This window comes from Diadema setosum, chromosome 5 (assembly GCF_964275005.1).
Source record: "Diadema setosum chromosome 5, eeDiaSeto1, whole genome shotgun sequence".
Lineage (NCBI taxonomy): Eukaryota > Metazoa > Echinodermata > Echinoidea > Diadematoida > Diadematidae > Diadema > Diadema setosum.
In genome coordinates, this window is record NC_092689.1 from 43,381,701 (window position 1) to 43,393,868 (window position 12,168).

Genomic DNA, 12,168 nt, shown 5'->3' on the forward strand with positions numbered 1-12,168 from the left:
TCTCAATTTGATGCTGGTGATGCAAACAGCCACCTCACCAATTCCCATCCTATTCCTTCCTCCCCCTGTACCCCCCCACTTCCATCACACTTTCTTGAGAAGTATTTCATGAAGTCAAGAGTTCAGACCACTATCCAAATATCCCCTTTATTTCTCGCAGTCGCCCGCCCCGCAGAGCATACAAACCCATGCCGCCTTCACATGCTATTCTAAAGGGAGGGGACATATTGTTTTCTCTGGTTAAGGTTATCGCTAGGGGTTAATATAACACCTCAGGCCGACTTTGATAGAAAGGAATGGAAGAAACACTAGATGGAGAATAACTGTTTGAGATGTGGAGGAATATTATTTTGAGAATGTAACCATGACTCTACTCTTGGTGGCCAAAAATAGTGGAACAAATGTATTCATTTGACCTAGCAGTCAACAATCATTGATATCCAATAACTTGATTCTTTCTTCATCCTTTATCAGTCAAAACGTAACTTTTCTGGTAAAACTAAAACCCTCCTGGACCACTGGGGCATCTTGGCAACCGATAATTCTGATGGTGCCAGATTTGCCTCAAGCAGACTTCAAGCTGGCATTGTTTGCAACACCCTTATTCAGATGAAGTTCTCAACTTGCACGATGTACCATTCAGTACAGCATATGTGAGAATGAGCACGAGAACATAAGAACATAGAAAAAAAAAACAGATTGTGCACTGAAAAACAGATTGTGCACTGAAGACAAAAACAACTGGTTCAATGTTACAATGCTTTCAATGTTTTTTCACTTCTTTTTTTTTTTTTTGCAATGCAGCATTACTTTACAGGAGAAATAGGGAATTTAGAAATGTGAAGTTTTGAATTATTCATACTAAGATGGATGTTTACAATACATTTGCAGGAGTATGATGTCTGTGTTGCAGCAATTTGTAACTGGTCCGAGGAAAAGGCACTTTATACTAATACTATGTTATATTACGAATGCAACAGGTACACTCTCTTTTGAAAGCGATTAGCAACTGCTGCAAGTTGCAAGAATTGTGGTTCATATACCAGCTTTCATGTTTGCTGCTTTACAGTTGTTGCCTGGCTGTTACAGGAGTAACTAAAGTAATTGCGAGTTAAAATTGTTGTGTCATATCCAGTTTAATCAATTGCAGAAAATATTTGACATTTTTCCTCCAGCTGGAGCTGGGTTACAATCATTGATTTTGTGGTTTGGACAATTGTTGCTATCTTGGGTTCTTCCATGCAGTCTGCAGTGGTCCAAATCAATGGCTGAAAGAGAATAAGCAATCAAGGAATGCTGTTGGTCCAACTATCACCTGGTAGTTTTATTGATTGTTGGTTTAGGGATAAAAGGAACCAAAGCTGAGGACAGGTTGCTTAGGGGATAATGGCAATTTAAGGAATGCCAATTACAAGATCCTGGTATGCAATTCAGTCGTCTTTGTACAGTGAAAGAAAGTCAAGCTGGTGTCAGAAAAGGAACTAGAGTCCCTCATCCTCATATACTACTTTCTCAATAGCTTCACTTATCTCAGTATATGTTGTGAAGTGAACACTCTAAAATATAAAAAAATGACACTGTTTTACCAAAAACAGACAAATAATAACATGCAAATTGAATGTATTGACAGTAGAATACCTGGCTATATATTCTGTTCTATTATAGCATTTCACCATGGTTGCAAAAACAACCCAAAAAGTTTAAGATCTTAAAGAAATTCAGCACAACGTTCCTTTCAAACCTACTCATTAGCTGGATGCTATGTTGTCTCCTAACCTGAGTAGGGAAGTCTTTTATGTATAAATATATTCAAGGTTGTTCTACAGTATTCCTGCTCCATTCAGATGATACATCTGTCTACCTGTAGAATGATATGAAATTCTACCATCTACATCCAGTAGAATGATCACAGCATGCATTAATTTCTTGTTATGTCAGGCAATCCCAAGAAAGACTTGGGGATTGTCATGGTAGATATATTCTTAGTTAAAAACAAGATAACTACAATCGGAAAAGACTGAGAAAGGTGTCAAGGAGTCTCCTGCACAAAGTTCCAGAAAATTAATGATAGGTGGGTAATACAAAGAGACATGAATCAAATGACAGTAAGACTGAAGCAAATATTTGACATTCATAAATGGAAGCCCCGCCTTTAATATCCACTAAGGAATCAATAAATCATACAGCATCCTGTCCTAATACAATCCCTTACACTTGCCACCAGCACAGACATAACCAGTAAACATTGATCAAACAGGATCAATATGATTACATAGTCCGTTTCCTCCCATGGCAATGGTAGAAGGTGTTTACATCTTTTCCCCTGTTCCTGTTCACTGGTTCACATGTAAACAGAGACAGCAATGACATCTCAAATTATACGGCCTTCAACGTTGTGACAAATTGTGTGGTTAAATTAAGTTTACATTTGTTTTTTCTGAACCTAAATTTGTTTATCAATGTCCATGACAAATATCAGACATGCCTGACTTGTTGATACATTGGAAGGCCTTTACAAGGGTTATCTGTGGTCACTGCCAGTACCTTTATGGGTCAGCGCCCGAAGTGTTCTGCATGTCATGAATCACTTGGCAGCTATGACTAAAATATTACAGTGCATCATGCTCTCTGGATATGATCTCATGTAGAGTTGAACAAAGCTGCTTGTAACGGAGAACTTGTGAGTTCTTTTTGATGCATCTTTAATTCAGGTGACGTCAAAGCCTTCTCCTAAATACATGCTGAGCAGCTTCAAAACATATTCACAGGTTCTTGAATTTGTGCTATACAATTGTGTACCCATTCAAAATGTGCAGAGAAAATTGTGAAGATATTTGCACAGGCTTTAGAATTCGCACTAGACAAAGCAGCATGAAATACATGAAAATTAATGTACCGTGAAAATTTCTGCATTTACAGTACTGCAATCAGTAGTGTATCACAGCGATTGATTTATATAACAAGTACCTGGTGCATTCATTTTTTAATAAGAATGGAATAGTGAAGTACTAATGATCATCATCATCATTACATAAAAGACATTATTTTGACTACCAAAGAACATCATCATGATGGTTGAAATTCTAGATTACTTGAAATACTGTTTTGGATGTGATATAGAATTTTATGTTGAGATGAGAGATATCTATCACAGGTATCAAACATAGCCTCTTTTAAGGGCAAGAAACCTATTTTCCTACATTTTCATTTGATCCTTAGGCAAATCAGGTAATAATCTTTCAATTTGTAAAAGGATCACACCACATACTACCCATAAATCAGAGGTGCACATTGATTTGAATAACACAAGAAATGCTTGTTATATGGAACTGCCTGTTTGCTAGGATAAATGATGAAGATCACAAATCAATAACATGATCATCAATCTGGATAGGGCAAATTTCATTGTGCCATTCATGCGCCCCTTATGCTAATATCTGTTAACCAATAATTCATTAATGTTTTACAAGCCATCTGCCACCTGACGTTGGGTGGGAGGCTTACCTCCATTAGTCTTTTATGACGAATAAATAGAGCCATTACATGACACAATGGGAAGAAAAACTCCATGTTCTAATTGGATAAATTCATGAGCTTGTATTGATATACCTCCCAACAGTCCTAGCAAGGAGTTTTTCAATCTTTCCATTCTGATAAATGGATTCAAATACAAAAACAAATATGAACGAAAAAAAAAAGCTTCTATGAATTAGTTGTTATTATAGCCATTAAGTCCTGAATATGTTAATAGGCCTATACGGTTGCCAGGAGCAACAGTGATCAAACAGCTATGTACTAGCTTGAGCATGTTGGTAAAGCTGCCTTCCAATAAAGATGAGCCAGGCAATATGACCCCTTAGGGCTTACATACACCTGTTCCACACTGGCCCTACATGCTCGCCCTAGGCTGGATCCTTGCAGGATCAATCGATGACAACATTCCCGCTTTTACCGTGGAGGACAAAGCCCCAAATAGCTCAAAAATATTTCCCTTGAATAAGAGGGGATCATTTCATACCTGGACAATACAACAATACTTCCCTCTTTGAGGAACATTTGGCGCCACGTGCACCTGCCATCTCTGTTGAATTTAAGCCGATCAATTCATTGATTACCACTCCAAAACGATAACAAACAATGCCATTCAAGGTCTTTGTTCTTTCTCTCCTTTTTTCTTCCTCTCACTGAAGGGGGGGGGGGGGCATTCTTTTTGCAATCAGAAGTCAAGATTTGTTCTTCACAGCAGCAAGGCTGTAGATCGATGTGTGTCTGTAAAGATGTGGATCTGTCTGTAAACGTGAGAAAACATGTCAAGAAGAAAACACTGCACGACACTGCATGACTATGATAAATGTGATATTAATGGATTATACACCCCTAGTTCAAATAAAGAGCTCATCAACTTATCTACCCCCCCCCCCATGTTCAAATTACACACAGCATTGCAGAGTGCTTGTTCAGCTACACTGAAGGAATCATTCTTATTCCATTGCATATGCATGTGTTGTATCCTTTATTTTCCAAATGTTGTTTCATTTTTTCAATAAACAAAAAGAAATATGCAAAAAAATATTCAATATATTTCTCTGACAAAAGAATAAATATTGAATAAATGAATAAAAAAAGCCAACTATCATGATCTAGCTATTCCCATTATTTTCTTGAATCAAGGCTAATTGATAGCTTACAGTCAAGTCAAGGAAGTTTAACATTCCTGGGAGTGTCTGCCACTTATTTATTTTCATTGTACATGTGATCTGCTTTTCAAATAGGTCCTACACTATTGGAATGCTGGTCCTGTGTATGAAACAATAGCAAAGCCATGCCAAGAATGTGAGTCCAATGTGTGAGACAAGAATAGGCAAGAAATGCAGCATACACATCAACCAGTAGTTTGAAATCACATGATTACAATGCTGGCTTTCCTTGCATTTAAAACACAGAAAAGTGTAACAGTTTATATTTAGTCTGTTCTTCTAACCATTGTCCATTGTATCTTCCACTATAAAATGTTGCACAATCTCCGAGCAACTAAATAACACTTTAATAGGCGGTAAAAAAAAAAAATGACACACTCTTTCATCTTTGATAACTCAAAAAGTTTACAAAAGATGATACTAAAATTGATATGGGTTATCACTGACAGTGTACAATTTTGTTGACGGTGGTTTGGCCATGATACCATCAACTAGTTTTATGAAATTCATGTTTATTTCCGAAGTCAGGAATCAGATTTTGCAAAATTTTCAACTTGATGTTCTGTAAGAAATCTCTGAGATGCACCACAGTCTTGTGGATTTCATGTCAAAGAATTGAAGTGAACATTTGTGTAAAGGTCAAAGGGAGACTTAAAAGTGATGACATCATCACATTTGTCAATTGTTTTGTGAGAACGTATTCTTATTTTAGGCCTGACATCAAAGAAACCTCTACCATTGCTGTTTATCTGATTTTGCCACAATTTATCAATGCCAAATTGAACATGCTGTGGATTGTACTTAATTTTTATAATCTTTTGTGATCTTTTACAGCAGACATTGTCCATTGTGTTGTGCAGAGTGAGAGAGAGATTTGATAGTAGGGAAATTGTGGAATCACTAATAGGTTTCCAAAAACCACAAATATGCATTCATGATACCCTAGATACCTGACAAAGACGAAGGCACAAACAAGCTTTCCAATCAGACACTACAAATCCCATTTGTGGCACATCTTTTAATTGTGTGCAGACATTATTACTAACTTCCGTATTTTTTCTTCAGTCAAGTTCATGATAGGGCAGATTTGATTCTAGAGTGATGTAGGTTCTTCAGACACAAAGCCCATACAAAAAGATTTCTTTATCATCCTTCCAACCAGTAACAATAAAATGATATTGACAAAAGCAAGTTAAACCTTTCATCTGAACATACCAAACATCTTATTTGAGAGTAGAAGCTCATCTGTACTGGAAATTCAACTGAAATTGGTGTTAAACTTTTGATCTTGTATTGAGATCAAAAGTTTAACACCAATTTCAGTCCAACATTCTATCTCTTTTCTATTCTGTTTTTAGTTTTAGTTTAGCTTAGTTTTTGTTTTTGTTTTACTAGCTGAGTTGGAATTCATGTAATGTGTTTGCATCTTCCTTTCATTAACACATGTAGCCTACTTTCCAGAATTATTATCAATCATTCAAGAAATAGAGTGACAATTCAAGTCTGAAAACTAAGAATGAACCAGAGCACTGCCTGTTGACTTCGGTGTCTTTTCATATATTGAGAGAGTTGTGACCACTAAACCACAAGCCACTATCCCAACAGTCTCTTCTTGTTCCCCTCTTCAATGTACCCCCTTGTATCTCACTGTCTACCACTGGTACCGATTTCAAAGAATTGCCATCGTTCAAACACAACCTCTCTTTGATCTGTACACCAGTGAAGCTCCTTGCTACACCCACTTTTGAGAAATCTCACACAAAACATGGGACGCCCAAACAGGCTGCTCCACAACCCCCCCCCCCAAAAAAAAAAAAAAAAAGTAGAACAGACATTGCTTTTCACGATTCATCAGCAAGCTTAGTGTGAATGTGATCACATTGTCAGAAATTTTCTGAATAATTTGGTAGATGCCCTTCCTGTTTTAGAAAATAAGATGATATCATAACAATATTAAATATAGTCAAAACTCATAAAACTATATTTTGCATGGACTTGCAGAAGACACAAACATAAGCTCTTTTCAGCAACGAATGGTAAATAGTACAAATATTTTTTTCTCTCTTTTTTTTCTTCAACTCATTGTAATCCCTATAACATTTTTGCACATTTGCCACTGAGCACTATACATTCTGTCCCTAAATGTTGGGGTCTAACAGGAGTAGTGCAGATGCATACATCACTTCTTTGCAAGTTTGTATTCTTGCCCAGTTGTGGTGAATTGACAAGAAATACTGTTCAGTTGCTCATAGTGAGGCTTTTTCTACAAAGAGGGAAATATTCACAATCCTATCCACCTCCGTCCATCAATGTTTCAATGTTGAACAAATCTATCTTTCTTTTTTATCCAGGATAAATCTGTATGGCAACACAAAGATGGTCTCATGCATGTCTTTGATGACAAAACAGGGGAAATGTTCCGGCTGCTTGTAAAAATGGAAAGAAAGGTCAAACTTACAAATATAGAGTTGTACCTCTTGACTCTACAGGACTTCAAATAATGGGAGAATATTACAAGCTTGGTATTTTGGAGAAAGAGCAGCAACAGACTCTACAAAATGAAGAGCACGCAGAGTTCTTGTTTATCAAAAACAAATCTGAAATTTAAAAATGAAAAGATTTGTGTGTGTGTGTGTGTGTGTGTGTGTGTGTGTGTTTGATGCTCTGTAGAAACAAGGGATCCTTTTTTTTCTCCACAAAATGTCTGGGATCACACTCCTTCCTTTTCCCCAAATTCTCTTCGGAAAAAGGTCCCTTACCGCTATCTCTTACAAACCATCTCAAGAGAATTCTCATGCTTTGCCACAGAGCTCACTTCAAAGAAAAAAAAACAACAACAACATGCATGTATTCATGCCCAGATGCAAAATGCTGATTTATGAAGGACCGAAATTGAAAATTGGGCCATACATCACAGAACTCTACAGAACAGGTTACCTGTCACCGGTGCACAGTATAATAGGCATCTTTGTGAATGGGAGATGAACTTTCACATCGAGTGATCTGTCCTAATTTCAGCTCATCACTGTCGGATATACAATTCATCATAAATCTCGATTCAATGCATCCTCCACCGGCGAAAGATTTGTCTCAATGCAGGACTGCCTCTGTACAGCTCCATTCCTGCTACGATGAAATATTCAAATAGTGATTCACGCACATACTTTACGACAATGCAAGTCATGAATCTCGATATATCACATCCTGTATGAGCACAACACATTAATTCTTATTCATTACCCTAAACCCTCTGTCTTGCAGGATTCCCACATGCTTTCTTACACAGCAATATATCACGTCATCACCAGAGGAAGAATACTTCATCATCTTTCTGTGCTTCTGCATACGCCATATATTTCACGAGTCTAAATTTTCGAGACTTCCCAATGATTTCGCGAGTGGTTAAATTCGCGATCGTTGAGTCCTGTACGGAATGGAGAAATGTGTACACGTATGTCACATTCATATCAGGATCAGAGTCAATATTTTCACGTGTTTTTGATTTCGCGAATAGCAGCTGACTTGCAAAATTCGCAAAAATAAAAACCTCTCAAAATATTTGGCGTATACAGTAAATTATATACGTGTCCAGCCATAACTAACTACATGATTTGTTTCAATAAAGAAAGAACTTGTTTAGTTGGGAGTGTATTTCATCCCAATTATGATTAAGCAGTCAGAACAATACATTGTATCTTACTCCATCAATTTTGAGGAGGGAAGCTTACAAGAAAGTGATCTTAAAAAAAAAAAAAAACTAGAGCCAGCACTTATATTTTCCAAAGTAAATTATCACTCTACAGTCGGAAAAGACAAATACATTTTCCTGCATACATCTCATAGCAAATATATTGTTTATAGACTGAAACATCCCTCTTCAAAAAAAATTGACCCTTTGTTGAAATTTTGTGATCCTGGACATACTTCTGAGATATTGGTTTCGTCACCTTGGATATGGATTTGTTTTAGCGATAAAAATTAATCGTAAACTTATTTCATATAACCGTATCTTGACACAGATTGAGGGGTTTCCCCATAGAAAAGCTATTTGTAAAAAAATAAAAATAAATAAAAATAAACAAAAAATGATAAGGTAGGCAGGTCTGAAAATAATGAGTTTTTCTCATAAATTGTATTCACCCACACTTACGGAACTCTTCAACTTGCATGACTAGAAAGAAAAATGCAAAGAAAAAACAAGGATATGATGCACCACACAATGAAGTTTTGCTGATGGTAAACTCAAAATTTCTCAGTCTTGAGTTTTTTTTTCTGCACCTGATGCTTCCCAGGTTGGGCTGTATAATCATAAATGATGTTCAACTCACAACAGAGTTTAAACCAAATGACAGAAAGTGTACCTTCTGAAGGAGAATATTGCCATCAGTCTTTAGATCATCTGATTTTTGTGAAATCTTTACGAGATATCAAAACATGACTTTTTCTATATACTTATAAATGAGCATCAAAAGGTTAAAGTTGTCTGTTTGTTTTTTGTTTGTTTTTTGTTCTTAGTATCCCTTCATCTCCCCCTCTCTCCCTCCCCTAACCTTGTGTTAAAGCTCTTTTATGACATCATCCCTTGAAAATTAGTCAGAGAGGATGACATCACAGATATAGGGTCATCTCTGGGACACTTGACACCAGTGAATCTGTTTTTTAAAGCTCAATGATTTTTATACATGCCAGCCAAACTTTGGAAAACAAGGACTGTTGGCATTTACACCAAATGAGATCGTGCCCTCATGCTTTCAAACATTTTAGAATTTGCTGATATACACATTATACGAACAAGGACAGATCACAGCTCCCATTTCATAAAATGTTCGGCCCTTTGAAGGCGATGAACAATGAAACGGTCTTTTATCACAAATATTTGTGTCAGGTTGGTGTGTCTATAATGCCAGCACATTTTACACTGCATTACAGAGTGAATTAGAACAGTATGGTGGGGGGGGGGGGGGGGGAGAATCTTTTTCAGAAAGCAGATGTATCGACTGGGGCATTCCTTATCTTACAAAATCTTGGTTTCAACACAATGGTGCCTGCCGTTGCTATGGTTACCACATCTCCTGGTGTGGTAACATCCTTGCGAGTGAGAGTAATGGATGCTGTTAACAAGACGTACTTCGTGTTCAGAACAAAGTCACTTATGATGGATGATGCTTGTATAATTAATGAGCTAGTCTGGTTTCTAGACATAGTTTTCCTTTACTCACACCATGTGATTTGGATCTGGTGGTGAGTCTTACACTGCTAACACAACTGTCATTCTCATGGTAGGTTCCTGACAATGGTGGAAACATGGTAGTCTTGAACCGAGGCCACAAGGTACCCTGCACGGTCAGGAAACTTACAGCAAACTGAGGGGGCTAAAGAAATATGGGATAATAAGATAAGTCACTTGAGAATTCATGCAACCCACGTAACATCTTCATCTAACACCTAACTGAGGTGAGGTGGACTATAGCCGATCTACAGGAGGCAAATTTTCAACGGGCTGCAATGGCGGGTCATCCTATTACTCATCCCAATAGGCTTTACCAAGCCCCAATTAATATGCGCAATTAATTGTGGATTCTTTCATTCCACTGCTACCACAGGAGACCATATCTCACTGATGAATACCCCTCATTAAGTCCAAACTGCTCCCTGGACGATGTATAGACGCCATGACAAATCATGACTCACACTGAGTGCAACAGTCGGTCCATTGGTTGCCACACCAACACTGCCCCCAAAGTCCTCATGCTGGATGGTTGTGGGTCTACAAAATTGTAGGCTGCCCTCATGTGACAAAAGACAGAATGACTGTCAGAATTACACTTGGTAAAGTGCTAAATAAAATAGATGTTTTTATTAGGAAAGGAAATAGTTCAAATATTCATCATTAATTAAGATGTGAGTTTAATGGAATATGATACAATAACAGGGTATTCCATTTTTGTATAGCATTTGTTAGGGAGGGTTATGATTATTATTGTCTTTTTTAGTAGTTTTCAGCATCAATGGCAGGGTCCTAGCTTACTTTTGTGCATAGACAATGTATGTAACTTGGTAGCATGAAACTGAAATCATGAGACTGAAATTTATATTTGTGATTTGCACTACATAAAAACAGTTTATCATCAATACTTCTCTTATAATTATCGAGTCTATCAAAGGATGTGGAGTCTTGGCACGAATGAAATCTTTGCACTCTAGAAGTGAACTCAGAGAGAGAGAGAGTGAATGGTATTGAGTGAGAAGGGTGTGCCTGCTGACTGGAACGCTGTGAAAATGAAACGCATCCCCCACAATGCACTTGGGGGTAGCCCGAGGGCTTCTAGGCGGGGAAGGGGATGGGGAGCTGAGAGGGGAGAGAGGATGGGGTTGGGTGGAGGGATCAAGGGATCGCCAACCACCTGTGAAGAGGATACGGCCTCACTCAGCGGGACGTGCAGGCAGTGGGGCGATAATCTTACGCCTGTCACAAAATCAGAACAGGTTGGTCTTGCCCCTAGCAATGCGCCCTTGCGTGATAGAGTTCATGCTGCACTCCATGCCGTAATTATTTCCCCTCTCTTTTCCGAAATATTATATCCTGGCAAATGGATGTATAAATGATAAACTATGATAAGCTGGTAAGATATGATTTGAAGGGGGAAAAATATATGACTGCACTCGAAAACATTTCCAAGGTTAACAACAATAATACCCTGCTGCTTGCCTGCTTCTAACCTGATGAGAAATCAAACTGAATGTTCATATAATACTATTTGAGGAATGTGGGCATCATTTATAATCAGTGTTCCCGAATATATTCAATTTTATTTCTATACGAAGTGATAATGTAAAATGGGTTAGCTGCTTCCTTTGAGTATTTTTCTTTCACTTGCTTTAGTTGTCCAGGCTTTGAGAGTTCTTACTAGTATATTTCATATCATAAATTCAAAAGGATGATTAAAAAAAAAAGAATGACTGTGCCAAAGAATAAGTGCTTAAAAACTCATTACTTGGTAATGATAAGATATACAGATGAAGAAAATAAATGAGGCAAAAGAAACACAAATGAAAAACAAATTTGAGAAAAATTTGGAGAGCTGTCCTTTCCTGACCACAAGTTGTCCCCTATGAGATCCAATGGTCTTGAATGACTGAATTAACTTGATATAAAGAGCAATGGGGAGAGAACCAGGTAATGAGCTTTGCAGACCCTGGGGGAAAAAAGAGAGAAGAAAATTGCGATGAGAAAATAGAGAGGGTGGGGTTTGGAGGAGAGTGAGAAAGGAGACTGAAGGGGGGGGGGGGGGAGGGTATTGTGGCTGAACTCCTATTAATGAGCCGTGGGTCAGAGCACAAAATGAGGACAGTGAGGTCAGTGGCAAGGTCAGCGGATCAAGTCCCCTGCTGGATCCAGGGTAGCTAGCATGTGGTATAGCTAGTCTCCTGCTGCAAAGACCAGGGAATTGTTATCGTCATTATGATTTTT